This window comes from Arachis stenosperma, chromosome 7 (assembly GCF_014773155.1).
Source record: "Arachis stenosperma cultivar V10309 chromosome 7, arast.V10309.gnm1.PFL2, whole genome shotgun sequence".
Lineage (NCBI taxonomy): Eukaryota > Viridiplantae > Streptophyta > Magnoliopsida > Fabales > Fabaceae > Arachis > Arachis stenosperma.
In genome coordinates, this window is record NC_080383.1 from 90,610,755 (window position 1) to 90,627,354 (window position 16,600).

General features: G+C 35.8%; 1 pseudogene; it reads right to left on the bottom strand.

Moving 5' to 3' along the window:
- Positions 1–1,326: 1,326 nt before the first annotated feature.
- LOC130940880 (coatomer subunit beta'-2-like) lies at positions 1,327–16,512 on the bottom strand (annotated as a pseudogene).
- Positions 16,513–16,600: the final 88 nt, after the last annotated feature.

Genomic DNA, 16,600 nt, shown 5'->3' on the forward strand with positions numbered 1-16,600 from the left:
AACGTAATATGAACTCGCTATTTGACTTGTCTTAAAACGTCAAATGACGGTAATAGTCCTGATTCCTCAATATTCATCTACTTTCAGAATTTCTTTCCTCCAAAGCAATAAAGGCTCTGAAAAGTTTGTCAATTAATAATCAAAATTATAATTTATTTCCCGCCGTTCAGATCAAAGGGTTTTTTTTTTCTTGTGGGATATTTAGGAATGTTGTTATGGTTTGTATAATAATAATAATAATAATAATAATGCGTCAATGAGTAATAGTTCAAATGGCATAATTTCTCCATACTCAATTAAGAGGTTGCGGGTTCGAATCTTCTATCTTTGGTAAAAATAATAATAATAATAATAATAATAATAATAATGCTATACTATCTAGAATTAGAAACATAGAAGAGGTGAAAAATGTTATCCTATTTTAAATGGCATGTTTAATAAGCTAAAGAAATGGAATGAAATAATGAAGGCGTAGGTGAAGTGATTAATTATTGTGACAAGTAAACGACAAAAGAATGCATAGAGTTATTTAATTACTAATATAATATTCTTAAATAATCATGTTAAAAAAAATTAGACGTGAAAAAAAAAGTAGTTATAAATCGAATTGGGAACCACTATTAATAAATCCTAATAGAAAATAGGTACTGGTTTAAACAGAAAACAAAAGTCAGAGCTATGGGACCCGGGGTCAAATCCAAAATCAAGACTTCCCATTGATCGAACGATTTAGAAAATCACGCGTGTAAGATGCACGTGCATGTCACTTGCACTGAGACTGAGACTCTTGTTTCTCGCAAGTTAAAAAAAAAAAAATGAATATACGTAGAAGTAATTAATGGGTTATATCAGGGAGATATCTAATTTTTATCAACATATATGTAATTTGAAGAAAGAATGTTCGTGGAAAATAGACATATTTCCATTAGTTGAAAGATTTTTACATCAATTCACCTATCATATTTGATTTACAAACAACACAACCTATTAATTAAATTCATTTTTATAGAAATCATTAACAAACTACAATGAATAAATTAAAATCTAGTTATTTTTTTTTATCTACTGACAACAATTCTTTCTTGTGAGACGCTATACGGACACGTGTGAAGTACAACATTGTGACACCACATCATCAGCATTCTTTATTAATTAACACACATACAAATTACACCTATCATTATTCATACTAATTAACACATACAAATCATTATCACAATTAAGCTAATTATTAGATCGGATTGCAATCAATACAAATAATCGAACTACTTACTGATCTACTAAATAATAAGAAAAAATTAAAAAACCAAAATATTGATCAACAACTAGAAGAGAAATGTGAATATCATTCATTATTACAATTATTGTTTGCAATGCATTAGATTGGAAAAAGTACGTACTTACATAAAGAACAAAAACAAAAAACAGAAGAGAAAATTAAAATTGCATCATTTAAAATTGTTTTACCATGAACTATCAGCAGCAGAATGAAGAAAAGATCAGATCAGAATGAAACCTCCGGAGGTTTATACTGTTCCATACCCCACAGAAAAGAAACGAGGTCCTTGATCTTCTTCCAAGATTTGATGATCATCATGGTGATTGTTCCTTCCAATCTGAAAGCCTAAGTCCCTGCATTTGGAAGAGAATCAGACCAAGAATTGCTTCGATCGTCACCCTCCCTCCATTCACAAACATTTCCTTTTCTGGAACAATCTCATCGCACAGGATAAACCCTAGAACAGAAATGCCGCTACAGATGAACTGCCTACCATGTCAAGTACGTTCTTTTAGATTAAAGACAACCAAGCTCCATGTATAGTTCTCCATTCTACGAATGCACATGGAATATATGGGAAACATTTCCAGTTTAAGTATATGATATAAATCCTATTAAGTTGTAACTATCTGAACCTAAAGAATATTCTTAATTTGTTATACCGCGAGCAAAATGACAAAATTCAGGCCACCAGAAAACCCCAACACCAGGAAACAGAAACAACCAGTCCGCATACTCTCATTATGGTCCCGTGAGGAGACCTGCATTTAAATGAATTAAAATGAAACCAGGGCCGCCACAATAGGGAAAGAAAAAACATCACGCTAGTCTTGCAATGCAGTCATTGAAATCAAATGTAGGAAAGAAGTAGTTTATCAAACAAAATGGTGTAGCTGCATATGCGAAAAAAGTAATTTAAAATTGCTAGATATGATGTTGAATGCAGTACAATATGAAAATTTTATTCTAACCTCAGACAAACAGCCCAGAAGCTGGAACTGACTGTCTTGATGGGATCTAGTGACGTGGCGCAAGCACTGTCAACAAAGATGAATCTTTATGTGAGGACAAAAGCTTTCTTGAGGTGCATTCACAATTGGGTCAAAAGTTATGGTAAAAACACACAATATCATAACAAAATTAAAGCTCACAACAAAATAGACATAACAAGAAAAAATATTTTTAAGTTTGTCAATGATTCAGTGAGACCAAGACTGGTAGAACCTTTACATCATTATGAATATAATATGTCCCAAAATTCATTAGTGATGTTAACCTCAATCATTTTATGCGTCAGCAAGATTTCCTGGGGCAACTTAAGAGAGGGAAAGACATGCAATGAGCAATAAAATGTCATAAACTTCCAAGCCAAACTACATACAAAATCATGACAACATAGCTCAGAGTTAGATATTTTGATCAATTATTCACTTATTGACCACGGACACCATAATTATGGTGAAATATGATACACTAATAACTATAAGCAGCTAGTATTGGTAGGACTCAAGTGGTAGTAGTAGTTATAGTAAAAACAGTTAGGTGAGGGAGTTAGAAATGGCACTTCAGAAACAATTAATCACCAGAGACAAAATTTCGATTTTCACACCACCCCAACCAATTGCTTTTAGGCTGACGGGCCTCCTTCATTATTCGTACCCCACTCTTCTTCAGCCTCGTTACCATTAACGAGTACTGCACCATCTGTAGAATTGGCATCCACTACAACTGCCTCTTCCTGGCTTCCTTCCTCTACATTATGCTCCTCCTGTCCCTCTGTATACTGCTCTTCTCCATTCTGTTCAGTCAAAAGAAACAAAATGAACAAAATAAATAAAGCAAAAATCTAAAACCACCACTAGGAATCTACTCAGGTATTCAATTGGCAGTACAAGGCATATATATGAGAAACTTTTGTAAGCTTTTGTGTGGCGTTAGCCCTATATATTAATTTACCTCATGGTTAGAGTCCCCATTCTCAAGAGGCTCCTCGCCTTCTTCAATCTGCATGCTTCTAAAAGCTTCAACAGTTTCTGCAGCCTTAGATTCAATAGCAAGTACAACTTGCCAGTCTTCAAATAAATTTGGATATTCCTCAGGATCAGCCAATGATTCAGCAGCTTTTGGATTAACCTGCATAAAATATCAAATACATAAGACAAATATACAGTTGCTCAATCCAGAACTCACAAACCACAAGGAAATTGAATAAGGCCAGAAGTTCCTTCCCATGGGATCATAAACTTCCATCATGAGTAAATACTATATATCTGAGTCATTAATTACCTTATTAAGATCTTTTCTCCAAATTGCCACTATCTCTGAGACCTTGCTTGGGAGGTAAGATCGAGCCATTAAAGCTGCCTCTGGAATCCGATTGCTGCAAATAGCAAAACTTAGCTATATATTATGCAGTAGACCTAACACCCCTCCCCTCTCTAGTAGTAACGTCATAGAGGAAAAGAAGACACTATTGGAGATCTACCCAACATAAACAAGCAAAGGAAAGCAACATTGTTCTTCCCTTGCTAGCAAGGGTTGCAAGTTTTGATATTCCTTCGGCATCTCCTAAAGAAGAATACAGCAGTAACAACCCACTCAAATCCATCGCATGATTCAAACAATCCTCAGCCATATCTAACTGCAAGACAACAAGGCACTCACTTCAGAATATTTTGACATGGATAGTTAGGAATGAAATTCAGCTTAGGTGTTGGAGAAATATAATTTAAGTTTCAAATAACATAGAAAAGTACCCTTCCATTAGACATAGCTAATTCTCCCAACTGCTTCCATTTAGATTCACTCTGCACTTCTGTTGCAATACTCTGCAGCGAAAGAAGGCGAATATTATTCATGTGAAACACAGATATAGAGATTTGAAATCCAAGTTAACAACTTTTACAAGCCAACTATCTCTTTGACTCTTTGTAGGCATTACAAGAACAAACCTTTGCAACTTCTAATCTTCCAAGCTGTATTGCTAGTTCAAATCTGTAATCAGCGCTAGTAGCTACTTCAAGAGCATCCTCTATCATCCCCCGTGATTCCAAGAATCGAGCAACACTACCAAAAATCAAGTATTTCGATTAAGATGCGCATAGATACCAGCACCGAGTACCTAACTTTATAACTGAAATTTGGAATTTAAATAAACAATATAAGGCCTACTAAAAGAAGGAAAAAAAGATCAAGATGCAAGGCAAACTATGCATTAATGTCATACAAACATGACAAGAAAATATAATGACGGACAAGAAGCCTCTAGAGAGTACAAGTTAAATGCAACAATTACTTGGCCAAGATTATTTGTTTCTGCACCCCAGCAGGTTGAACCCCCTACTAAAGGGATCAAACCAAACATTTTTTGGGAACAAACACAGAAACTCACAATGAATGTATCATATAATTGCGTTAAAATTATCTAGATATGCATTTGAAGCATAATTCTGCAACCAAAACCACTTTAGCACATCTCTCCACAACAAAAGGAAAACTGCCATTGTTTTATAAATGAATGCAACGGAGCTACTACCTGTTAAGATGCTCCTTAGGAATTGATGGTAGGACTTCATTGGCCCTTTCAATATCACCGCGCATAACTAATGTCTTGTACTCAATCAAGCTTAAAAGCAGTGTGTATCCCATAACACTGACAATAATTGATAGATAATAAAAAGTCAAGTTAATGCATTTTAAATGATCTGAGAATTCCATTTTTTTTCTTTCGTTTGATATGAAATGAACACACTTACTTAAACTCTTTGTCAATCAGATATACCCGGCTTTGGTTTGCAAGGTAACCCAATAAATACATAGGGCGGTCCAAATGAAACATTGTTGTTACCTGAATTCACAATGTCATTCACCAAGAGATCTCATATAATCCTTGACATTCAATTGTAAAAATAATAGATAAAAAATTATTCTCTTTTAGCCTAGAAGGGACATTAATTAGTACCTCGCCACCAACACAGTAATTCAGTCTCCAAGAGGAATTGTTGTAGATAAAACAATCCCCAACCCAAATGCCAGTCCTGACACGTTCACTCATCTCATGAAGGAGCTCAAAGGCATCTTCAACACCTTCATCATCTACAGGTCTTCCACTAACTAAATGTGAAGCAACTATGTCAGGCTGCAATCATGAAAGTTAAAATGTTGAGTGCTGCCACCTGTATGATGCTTCCAAACATTCTTTCAGCCAAAGTTTAAATGGGAAAATTGTGTAGTTAAGAGAATCTTCACATTGTACTTCAGGATATAGAATGATGTATCACTGGCAATTGTGACAAGATCACCACTATCGGCCCAGTAGAGGTTCTGACACAACACAATAACAAAAAATACAATGAACAAGGAGATGTAGATAAGTAAAAAGGAAAGGGGGAGCAATATACCAATAAAAGCAGAAAACTAGATCACCTAGTTAAAAAAGCACTCACTTTCACATTAACATCAATCCGATAAATTAACCTGCATTCTGCCCAATCATAAAAGCAGAGGAAATCATTTGAGCACATCACTAATAAACTGCCTCCAAAAATTCGTTCTGCTGAAAATGTTGGTCGGACACTCCTCTTCTCCTGAATTACCCATATTTAGACTCCAACTAAAATTTCCAGACGGCAAATTTATTTCATGCAGAAGACAGCTAAACATAAGAAGATTCAAATATTTACAACAGCGGAAGCAGCCCATGCAAAAATAACAACGAAAAAAATAACCTAGCCATCATCCTTTAGGAAATAGCAAGCATCTTTTGTTTATCATCACAATTATGATTAAAAAGTAAATAAAGTGTACAAAACAAAAGTGCAAACCTGGAAATTTTTGTTGAAAATTTTGACCTTTGACGTGCTTTCTCTGACAGCATACTCTCCATCAGAAGACCAAACAAATTCGAGAGCTGAACCGAAAGACCTATTTCTCCATGCCAATGCAGTGTATATAATATACTCACCATCTCCACATACAACAACAAATCTCCCATTTGGGTTGTGCTTTAAGTTCTGAGAAAAATTAATCAACAATCAGCCATCACTCAAAGCAGAATCAGAATAGTTGAACAGTAGTAAGGAATATCAAAAGAAAGCTCACTTCTTTTAATATAAATTGTACAACACAAAAATAGCTTCAACATATTTATATTATACAATTATATCCGTATAGATTAAGTTGTCAATAGCTCAATTTCAATTTCTAACATTACATAATAAAATCCAGCTTTCTGCATAGAAGATCAACAAAATTGCCGGTAGGCTTCAGGAAAAGTGTGGAAAATACTGCATAATAAATCAGGATTAACATGCCAATATGCTCATTTTCTAAATCCCACAAAGAAAGGGTTGTGATGGGAATTGGGAAAGAGCAGAAACCCTTCAAAAACAGAGGAAGCAGAGCAATAAAATGGAAAATCGCGTGAGGAATAAGGATATTAACTCACTTGTGGGTAGAGATCACAAGTGCCCAACTCCTTAACAGCCAAGGGTAACCTTTCTCCATCAGCAACCTAAGAAGCATAGTATTTGAATGTGTCAATAAAATCAAATACTTACAGATTGTAGCATTTTACAGAAATAAGAGTGGAAATTGATCCCATACCTCCACATCTGCTCCTACACTTTTTATATTGACAGTTTGAATTTCATTATGCTTAGCCCAAATAATTTTTCCACTGTTGTCCATGCTAGCCACAGGTACTTCTCGACCAAGTTTAATCATAATAGTCCCTTCATCATAGCCAATCACAATGCTGCAGAGGAAGACAATTTGGTAATTTAGGTCAAGAAGCAAGAGAAAGATAACATAGCAATACTTGTTATTCAGACAACAGCCACATGCCAATATTCAAATGTGTAAAAAATGACACTCAACTAATTGCTCAAACCCTTCAAAGAAGGCGGAAAGAAAAAACACTCACCGACGTGATCCTTTCATATATCCAATGGCCCAAACCCTTTCAAGACCATAGTTCAATGTGTTCTCAAGCCTGCAAAAGATTTAAGAAGCCCAAAACATTGAATTGAGGAATTAGTGACTTAGTGTATGTCCTAGTTTCAAATATACTTCTAATTAACTTCATTAAAATCTTAAAATGTGAAACATGTAATAAATTAGAGAAAGAGATGCAGAGCAGGAATAACGATGTACAATCTCTCAGTCTCGATCACCATCTACAACTTAAATCACCTCATGCAAAGTGAAAAAAGAATGTGAAGAAGTAACAAGTCAACCATAATTGCATAGTTTATAAGGCCCCATTATGCAAGACCAATATTCAGCCACTGCCAAATTATTCAAGTCCCCATAAGATAGTTATGACAATGGAGAAAAATCAGCCGGAGGAATATGCCAGATAAAACGAGCATAAAGATAAAGCTCACAGGTTACCTATAAGTGGTAGAGTGCCATATTCGTACTGTACCATCCTCAGAACCAGTAATTATTATAGGAAGCTCTGGATGAAAGCACACAGTGGAAACATTGTGCGTGTGACCTTCAAGGGTCTGGACACAACCTTTGGTCTGATACTCCCATACCTATTTCATAGGTTGTATCCAATTTAGTCTTATTCATATATATACACAATTACACATATGGGCAAATAAATAAATGGAGCAACAAGAACAAGAATTGAAAGATAACCTTGGCAGTGTGATCATCAGAGCCAGTGATCAGATAAGGTTTGTCACCACCTGTAAAGTAATCAACGCAATTCACACCTTTCTGATGGGCATCCAATGTAAAATTAGGATCAGGGGAGCCAAGATTCCATATCTGGTAAGACGAGATAACAGGAACATCAATGCAGGAGGAGGAGGAAGAAGAAGAAGAGCACAAAATAGCTGGAGACAAGAGAACATGTATACCTTTATGGTGCGATCAAGAGATGCACTAGCAAAGGTGTTTGTGTCTTTAGGATTAAATGTTACTTGCATGACATAATGAGAATGTCCCTCAAATATCTGGGTACAAACCCAGCCTTTTTCCCAATCCCAAAGCTTAATAAGCATATCGTCAGATGATGACAGCACATAAGGAAATGTAGGATGAACAGCCACACACCGGATGTAATCTGTATGTGCCCCAAATACTTTGACTTTATCCATTGTGTTGTAATTATATACACGAATAAACATATCATCTGCTCCAGCAACAACCCACTGTTTGCGTGCAATAAACTTGGCTGACCTAACTGCAAAATCATATTGTATAAGAGCTCCAAAGTGGCTTCTAAGTAATAAATAGACTTAGAAAAGCACGCTTCCAGGAAAATGGATCATGTTGACTAGATCAAATCAAAATCAGATTCCTAATTTCTTTCTTGAATCTTTTATGTAAATAGAAATAATTATAAATCTTTTCCTTTTTTAGGTTTAGCTTAATTTTAGGGATTTTATGATTAGAAATCTTTTCTTTATTTTAGGCTAGTATTTTTCCTTTCTTTCCTATTTTCTAGTTATTTCTATTTCTGTAATTCCTCTATAAAGAGGCTGATTCCCTGTATTTTTTATAATACAATACATTCAAACACTTCAATTTGGTATCAGAGCAGGATCTCTGCACTGTGCCTCTGATTTATAGCTATGGCTGACAGTTCCTCAGTCATTAATCCTGAACAGAAGGAGAACACCACTCCTACTCCATCAGATTTAAAATCTGAGCAACGGGTACTAGTTAGTGGTGACTCCCATTCAGTTCAGATCACCACATTTCGACTCAATGGGTCAAATTACCTTAGGTGGTCTCAATCAGTTCAGATGTATATCCGTGGAAGAGGGAAGATTGGATATCTCACTGGTGAGCGAAGCCAGCCTAACATCACTGACCCACAATATCATGTGTGGGATACCGAAAATTCCATAGTGATGACATGGCTGGTGAACTCAATGGAGGAGGATATCAGCAGTAACTACATGTACTATACCACAGCCAAAGAATTGTGGGATAGTGTCAAGGAGATGTACTCTGATCTTGGGAATAAATCCCAGATTTATGAATTTACTCTAAAAGCTAGAGAAATTCAACAAAGGAGTGACAATGTCACCAAATATTTCCACACATTGAAGCGGGTGTGGCAGGATCTTGACCACTTCAATAACTACAAGTGGAATTCAGCCGCTGATGCCAAACACCACCAACAAACAGTGGAAGAAGGGAGGATATTCCAGTTTCTTGCAGGCCTCAACGTGGAGCTAGATGAAGTTCGTGGCAGAATTATTGGAAGAGCAATCCTACCCTCAATTGGAGAAGTATTTGCTGAAGTTAGAAGAGAGGAAACTCGTAGAGCTGTGATGATGGGAAAATGCAAGACTGAACAGACCTCTTTGGAGTCTAATGCACTTTTAGTGGCACCTGCTGCACTTAAAAGTTCATCAAATCAGAAGCACCCCTCCAATCTTTGGTGTGACCACTGCAATAAACCTCGTCACACCCGAGAAACCTGCTGGAAGATTCATGGAAAACCAGCACATCTTAAAGGCAGCAAACCTGGTCCCAAAATACGCTCTACCCCAACTGCTCATGAGGCTGAAAAATCATCATTGAGTAAGGAACAGGTTGAGCAGCTCATAAGGCTGTTAAATTCCAGTTCTGTGTCTAGTACTCCTAGTGGTTCTTTGGCTCAAACAGGTAATTTTAGTATTCCTATGTCCCTTAACTGCACCTCAAACTTGAATGCACCATGGATTGTCGATTCAGGTGCATCTGACCATATGACCAGCCTCTCTCCTTTATTTAAAACTTATTCTCCTTGCTTTGAAAATGAAAAAATTAGAGTTGCTGATGGAAGTTTTTCATCTATTGCTGGAAAAGGTACAATTAAACTGTCCAAAAACATTGACCTAAGAAATGTCCTACATGTACCAAAGCTTTCTTGTAATCTTCTCTCTATTAGTAAGATCTGCAAGGATTCCAATTGTGCTGTGACATTCTTTGACACTCATGGTATTTTCAGGACCGGACTTCGGGGAAGATGATTGGCAGTGCTAAGATGATGGATGGGCTTTATCACTTTGAGGATATTTCGGAGGATAAAATAGCTCAAGGATTTAGTGGTATAAGTTCTATGCCTATAAAGGACCAAATAATTCTCTGGCACAATAGATTAGGACACCCTAGTTTTCCATATCTCAAACATTTGTTTCCAAGTTTGTTTAAAAATATTGATTCTTCCTTACTTAAATGTGAAAGTTGTATTCGTTCAAAAAGCCATAGAGCTCCTTATTACTCTCAACCTTATCATGCATCTAAACCTTTCCACTTGATTCATAGTGATGTATGGGGTCCATCAAAAATAACAACTCAATTTGGAAAAAAATGGTTTGTAACTTTTATCGATGACCACACACGACTATGTTGGATCTATCTCATGCATGAAAAATCTGAGGTTTCTAAAATTTTTCAGTATTTTTCAACAATGGTAGAAACACAATTTGACACAAAAATTTCAATATTAAGAAGTGATAATGGCACTGAATACTTTAATAAAAATCTTGGTGAATTTCTTCAAAAGAAAGGTATTCAACATCAATCTACATGCCCCAATACACCCCAACAAAATGGCGTTGCTGAAAGGAAGAATAAACACCTTCTTGAAGTAGCACGTGCCATTATGTTTGAGGGTAATGTTCCAAAGTATTTATGGGGAGATGCTGTCCTAACAGCAGCCTATCTCATAAATCGAATGCCCACGCGTGTGTTAAATTACTGCACATCATTGGATACTTTCAAAAGAATTTTTCAGCATGTAGGTTGCATTTTGACTTACCTTTAAAAGTATTTGGTTGTATTGTATTTTTGCATACACCTTCATATCGAAGTAAACTTGATCCAAGGGCAGAAAAATGCATTTTTATTGGCTATTCCCCAAGTCAAAAGGGTTATAAATGTTTCAATCCACACACCAAGAAATTTCATGTAAGTATGGATGTTACTTTTTTGGAACATGAAACATTTTTTCAAAAGAATTCTCTTCAGGGGGAGAGTCTAAGGGAAGAAAATTTTTTGCATGAACCTTTACCCACTCCTATTTTACATATTGAGGATACAACTTCCACTAATCAAGTAAATTCTGAAACAATTGCAAAACAAGATGTGAAAACCAATTCTGAAATTGTGCCAGAATTAGTTGGAATCCAAACAGGAAAAGAAATACCACAAGAAAAGGAGCTTCGGTGTTATGTTCGGAAATATCCCAAGAAGACTAGAGAACAGCCCATCATCTCTGTACCAACCCAATCTGAAAACCCGGAAGACGGCCCAACTATAGTACTTCAGGAACTTCCAGGTAAATCTGAAATTGTCACTTCTAATAATAATTTGCCAATAGCCCTTAGGAAAGAAACTAGAACCTGCACCAAAAAGTACTCAAAAACAGCACCAACCATCCTATTTCCAATTATGTCTCTTACCAAAATCTCTCTCAAAAACATCGAGCTTTTACTTCTAAAATTACAAATCTGTTTGAGCCTAGGAATATAGAGGAAGCACTAGATGATCCCAACTGGAAATTAGCAGTGATGGAAGAGTGGCATGCACTCAAGAAAAATGAAACTTGGGAGATTGTAGATCTGCCACAGAATACAAAATTGGTTGGCTGCAGGTGGGTTTTTACCATCAAGTGCAATGCTGATGGAAGCATAGAGAGGTATAAGGCTAGGTTAGTAGCTAGGGGATATACACAAACCTATGGAGTAGACTATCGAGAGACTTTTGCTCCAGTTGCCAAACTCAGTTCTGTGCGGATTCTCTTATCTCTTGCTGCGAATTACAATTGGCCTTTACATCAATTGGATATAAAGAATGCTTTCCTGAATGGGGAACTAGAGGAAGAGGTGTTCATGAAACTTCCACCTGGATTTGAAGCTGAACTAGGGAGGAACAAAGTGTGCAAACTAAAGAAATCTCTCTATGGATTGAAACAATCCCCAAGAGCTTGGTTTGAACGACTTGGAATGGTGGTGAAGGGACTTGGTTATACTCAAAGCCAAGCTGACCATACATTTTTCTATAAGCATTCAGCAGCTAATAAAACTGCCATCTTAATTGTATATGTGGATGACATTATTCTGACAGGTGATGATTTTTGGGAGCTAAAAGACTTGAAGGAGAAGCTTGCCAAAGCATTTGAAATCAAAGAACTTGGCTCATTAAAATACTTCCTTGGAATTGAATTTGCAAGGTCTAAGGAAGGCATTTTTATGAACCAACGAAAGTACATCCTAGATCTTTTAAAAGAGACGGGATTACTTGGTTGTAAAGCTGCTGAAACACCTATAGAGCCCAACTTAAAATTGAAGCCAGCTGAACCAGAAAATGTAATGGACAAAGGGAGATATCAGCGGTTGGTAGGAAGGCTAATCTATTTATCCCATACACGCCCGGATATAGCCTTTGCTGTGAGCATGGTAAGCCAGTTTATGCATTCACCTGGTCAAGAACACATGGATGCTGTCTTTAGAATCCTAAGGTACTTGAAAGGGTCGCCTGGGAAAGGGTTACTCTATAAAAAGCATGGACATCTTCAAGTAGAAGCTTATACAGATGCAGATTGGGCTGGGAATGTCATGGATAGAAGGTCAACATCTGGGTATTGTACTTTTGTTGGCGGAAACCTGGTTAGTTGGAGGAGTAAAAAACAGAGTGTTGTGGCACGAAGTAGTGCAGAAGCTGAGTTTAGAGCAGTGGCTCATGGAATATGTGAAGCACTATGGGTAGAGAAAATCCTACAAGAACTAAAAGTTTCCATTTCTCCACCAATGAGGTTGTATTGTGACAACAAATCTGCAATTTCCATTTCTCATAATCCAGTGTTGCATGATAGAACTAAACATGTTGAAGTTGACAAGCATTTTATCAGGGAAAAGATTGAGAGAGGACAGATTTGCATCTCCTATGTTCCAACTACGGAACAATTAGCAGATGTTCTAACTAAAGGATTACCCAAGAAGACTTTTGATAGCATAATAAGCAAGCTGTCAATGAATGATATCTTCAAGCCAGCTTGAGGGGGAGTGTTGACTAGATCAAATCAAAATCAGATTCCTAATTTCTTTCTTGAATCTTTTATGTAAATAGAATTAATTATAAATCTTTTCCTTTTTTAGGTTTAGCTTAATTTTAGGGATTTTATGATTAGAAATCTTTTCTTTATTTTAGGCTAGTATTTTTCCTTTCTTTCCTATTTTCTAGTTATTTCTATTTCTGTAATTCCTCTATAAAGAGGCTGATTCCCTGTATTTTTTATAATACAATACATTCAAACACTTCAATTGATCATATATAAAATGTTCACTTACCTGGCAACTCAGTAACCTCAAAAGATTTGGCCATAGTCTGAAATAGCATAAAAGAAATGAGTGTAAATTACACAAGCATTTCTGTAGAAGTTATAATGACCTATCAAATGCAGAAGGCTTGTAAAGAATTTAAATATAAAACTGAGATTTGAAAGCTACAATCTATTAATGCAAATTAACGAATACCACAGAACACACCAAAGTATATAAAATTATAAATGACCGCTGTGACCACAACCGCATGATAAAAGACATGTTTAAGAGGGAATAAATGAACTGACAAACACTATAAACTGCAAAAACACAAATTGTGTGTAAAATTCTAAAAACCTGTGAGATTCTTACTAGAAATATAACGTGTGTCAAATAGATAACTGGCAAACAAATAGAGAAATCCAGAAAATTAACAAAGTAAATAAACATAACTTTTAGACTAAAACTACTCTTCTCAATATACAGGTTCCATGCCATCAAGATATGGTTAAATAAAAGAGGTTGCTATCCTTTCTATGGCATTTTGCTTTCTGGGCAATAAAAAATAGCATACCTGAGATTGGAAGTTCCAGATATAGACAGTTCCAGAGTATAAACTTGCAAGAATCCTACATTGACAAGGTAACATCATGCAATTTATCAAAACATATAATTATGAAGTATGAACTGTTTACAATCTAACTAATTGCCACAGTAATTAAATAATGCCAAAGTAGCCTCATATAGCAAACATGAAAATCACTATTGGTGACTCAAACTATTGTAGATAGCATGTGGACTTGAGCATTATCTAAGATTGGGAGAAAACATCCAGATATACCTCGTTATAAAATGAACTTCAAATCATAAACTATTTCAGAACCACACCAACTTAGCCAGGGCTGAGGCATTACCATGGTTCTGTCGGATGTAGATCCACAGATTTTACTCTTTCTGATCTTTGCGCAAGCTTCCTCTGATCGAATATTAGGAAAACATGTTAGATTGAGCAGCTAGAAAGGTAAATATCCACACTGTGCTTGGACTTCGAGAAATCTAATCTCACCTACGAGCTAATCAGAATTTCTCGTGAGCCAAACACGAAATAAACATTGAATCAGAATAACCAACGAAACATTACCTTGATTTCAAGTCTGAGAGGCTGCAAATGCAAGCAACAAGCAACAAATAAACAAAAACGAGTCAATGCACAATTCCACGAAGATCCCATCGAAAATGAAACCATAAGAATTAAGTAAGCAAAATTCAGAGCATCGCATTTTAAGTTAAGGACAGAAAAGCGTTTGAAATTCGTAAGAGCGAACGACAACATTGAGTAAAACACGAAATCAAAGAGAATTCGGTCCAGATATAAGGTTGCTAGGAATGTTGAGGCATTTGCAAGAGAACAGATCAAAGAGGAAGCTCACCATTTTTGCAGATTGGAGAGTCAACTAGCGTCGATCGAGATCAATCGCCGGAGATCAGAATCCAAATTCGAACGAGCCCAAAGAGATCGAGCTCAGAGTGAGAGAGAAACGGAAACAGAGAGAAGGGACAAAAGGCTTTTGTATTATGTGCTTGTATAGACACCATTAAGTTGATTAAAAAAATCTTTTTTCAATGAAAAAAGATCTTTTTTATTTTTTAGCGTGTTCGGTAAATTTCTAGTAGTAAAAGAAAAAGCACTAGAAAAATAAAAAAACATCATTTTTCAGAAGCTACAATTTATATCTTTTTTAGAAGATCTTTTTTGTTTAAAAAAAAGAGGTTTTTCACATAATAAAGAAACAAAAAAAAAAGTAGTTTTATATGGTTATACCCAAACATAATTGATAAACAAAACGATCTTTTTGCATGAGATATCCAAACAAAAAATTACTTTTACTTTTCTATAAGATCTTTTGAAAAAAGATAACTTGAGAAAAAATCTTCTCTTAGAAGCTCACCGAAACAATCCCCCGTGATTCCAAGAATCGAGCCACACTACCAAAAATAAAGTATTTCAATTAGGATGCACATACATAACAGCACCGAGTACCTAACTTTATAACAAAAATTTGGAATTTAACTCTAGATATGCATTTGAAGCATAACTCTGCAACCAAAACCACTTTAACACATCTCTCCACAATGGAAGGAAAACTTCCATGGTTTTATAAATGAATGCAACGGAGCTACTACCTGTTAAGATACTCCTTAGGAATTGATGGTAGGACGATTTCATTAGCCCTTTCAATCTCACCGCGCATAACAAATGTCATGTACCCAATCAAGCTAAAAGGCAGTGTGTATCCCATAACACTAAGAATAAATTGATAGATAATAAAAAGTCAAGTTAATGCATTTAAAATGATCTGAAAATTCCAATTTTTTTTTCCTGTTTGATATGAAAATGAACACCACTTACTTAAACTCTTTGTCAATCAGATATACCCGATTTTGGTTTCCAAGGTAACCCAATAAATACATAGGGCGGTCCAAATGAAACATTGTTGTTACCTGAGTTCACAATGTTATTCACCAAGAGATCTCATATAATCCTTGACATTCAATTGTAAAAATAATAGATAAAAAATTATTCTCTTTTAGCCTAGAAGGGACAAGAATTAGTACCTTGCCACCAACACAATAATTCAGTCTACAGGAGGAATTGTTGTAGATAAAACAATCCCCAACCCAAATGCCTTTCCTGACACATTCACTAATCTCATGAAGGAGCTCAAAGGCATCTTTAATACCTTCATCATCTACAGGTCTTCCACTAACTAAATGTGAAGCAACTATGTCAGGCTGCAATCATGAAAGTTAAAATGTTTTCAGTGCTGCCACCTGTATGAAGCTTTCAAACATTCTTTCAGCCAAAGTTTAAATCGGAACAATGTGTAGTTCAGAGAATCCTCACATTGTACTTCAGGATATAGAATGATGTATCACTGGCAATTGTGACAAGATCACCACTACCGGCCCAGTAGGGGTTCTGACACAACACAATAACAAAAAATACAATGAACAAGGAGACGTAGCTAAGTAAAAAGGAAAGGGG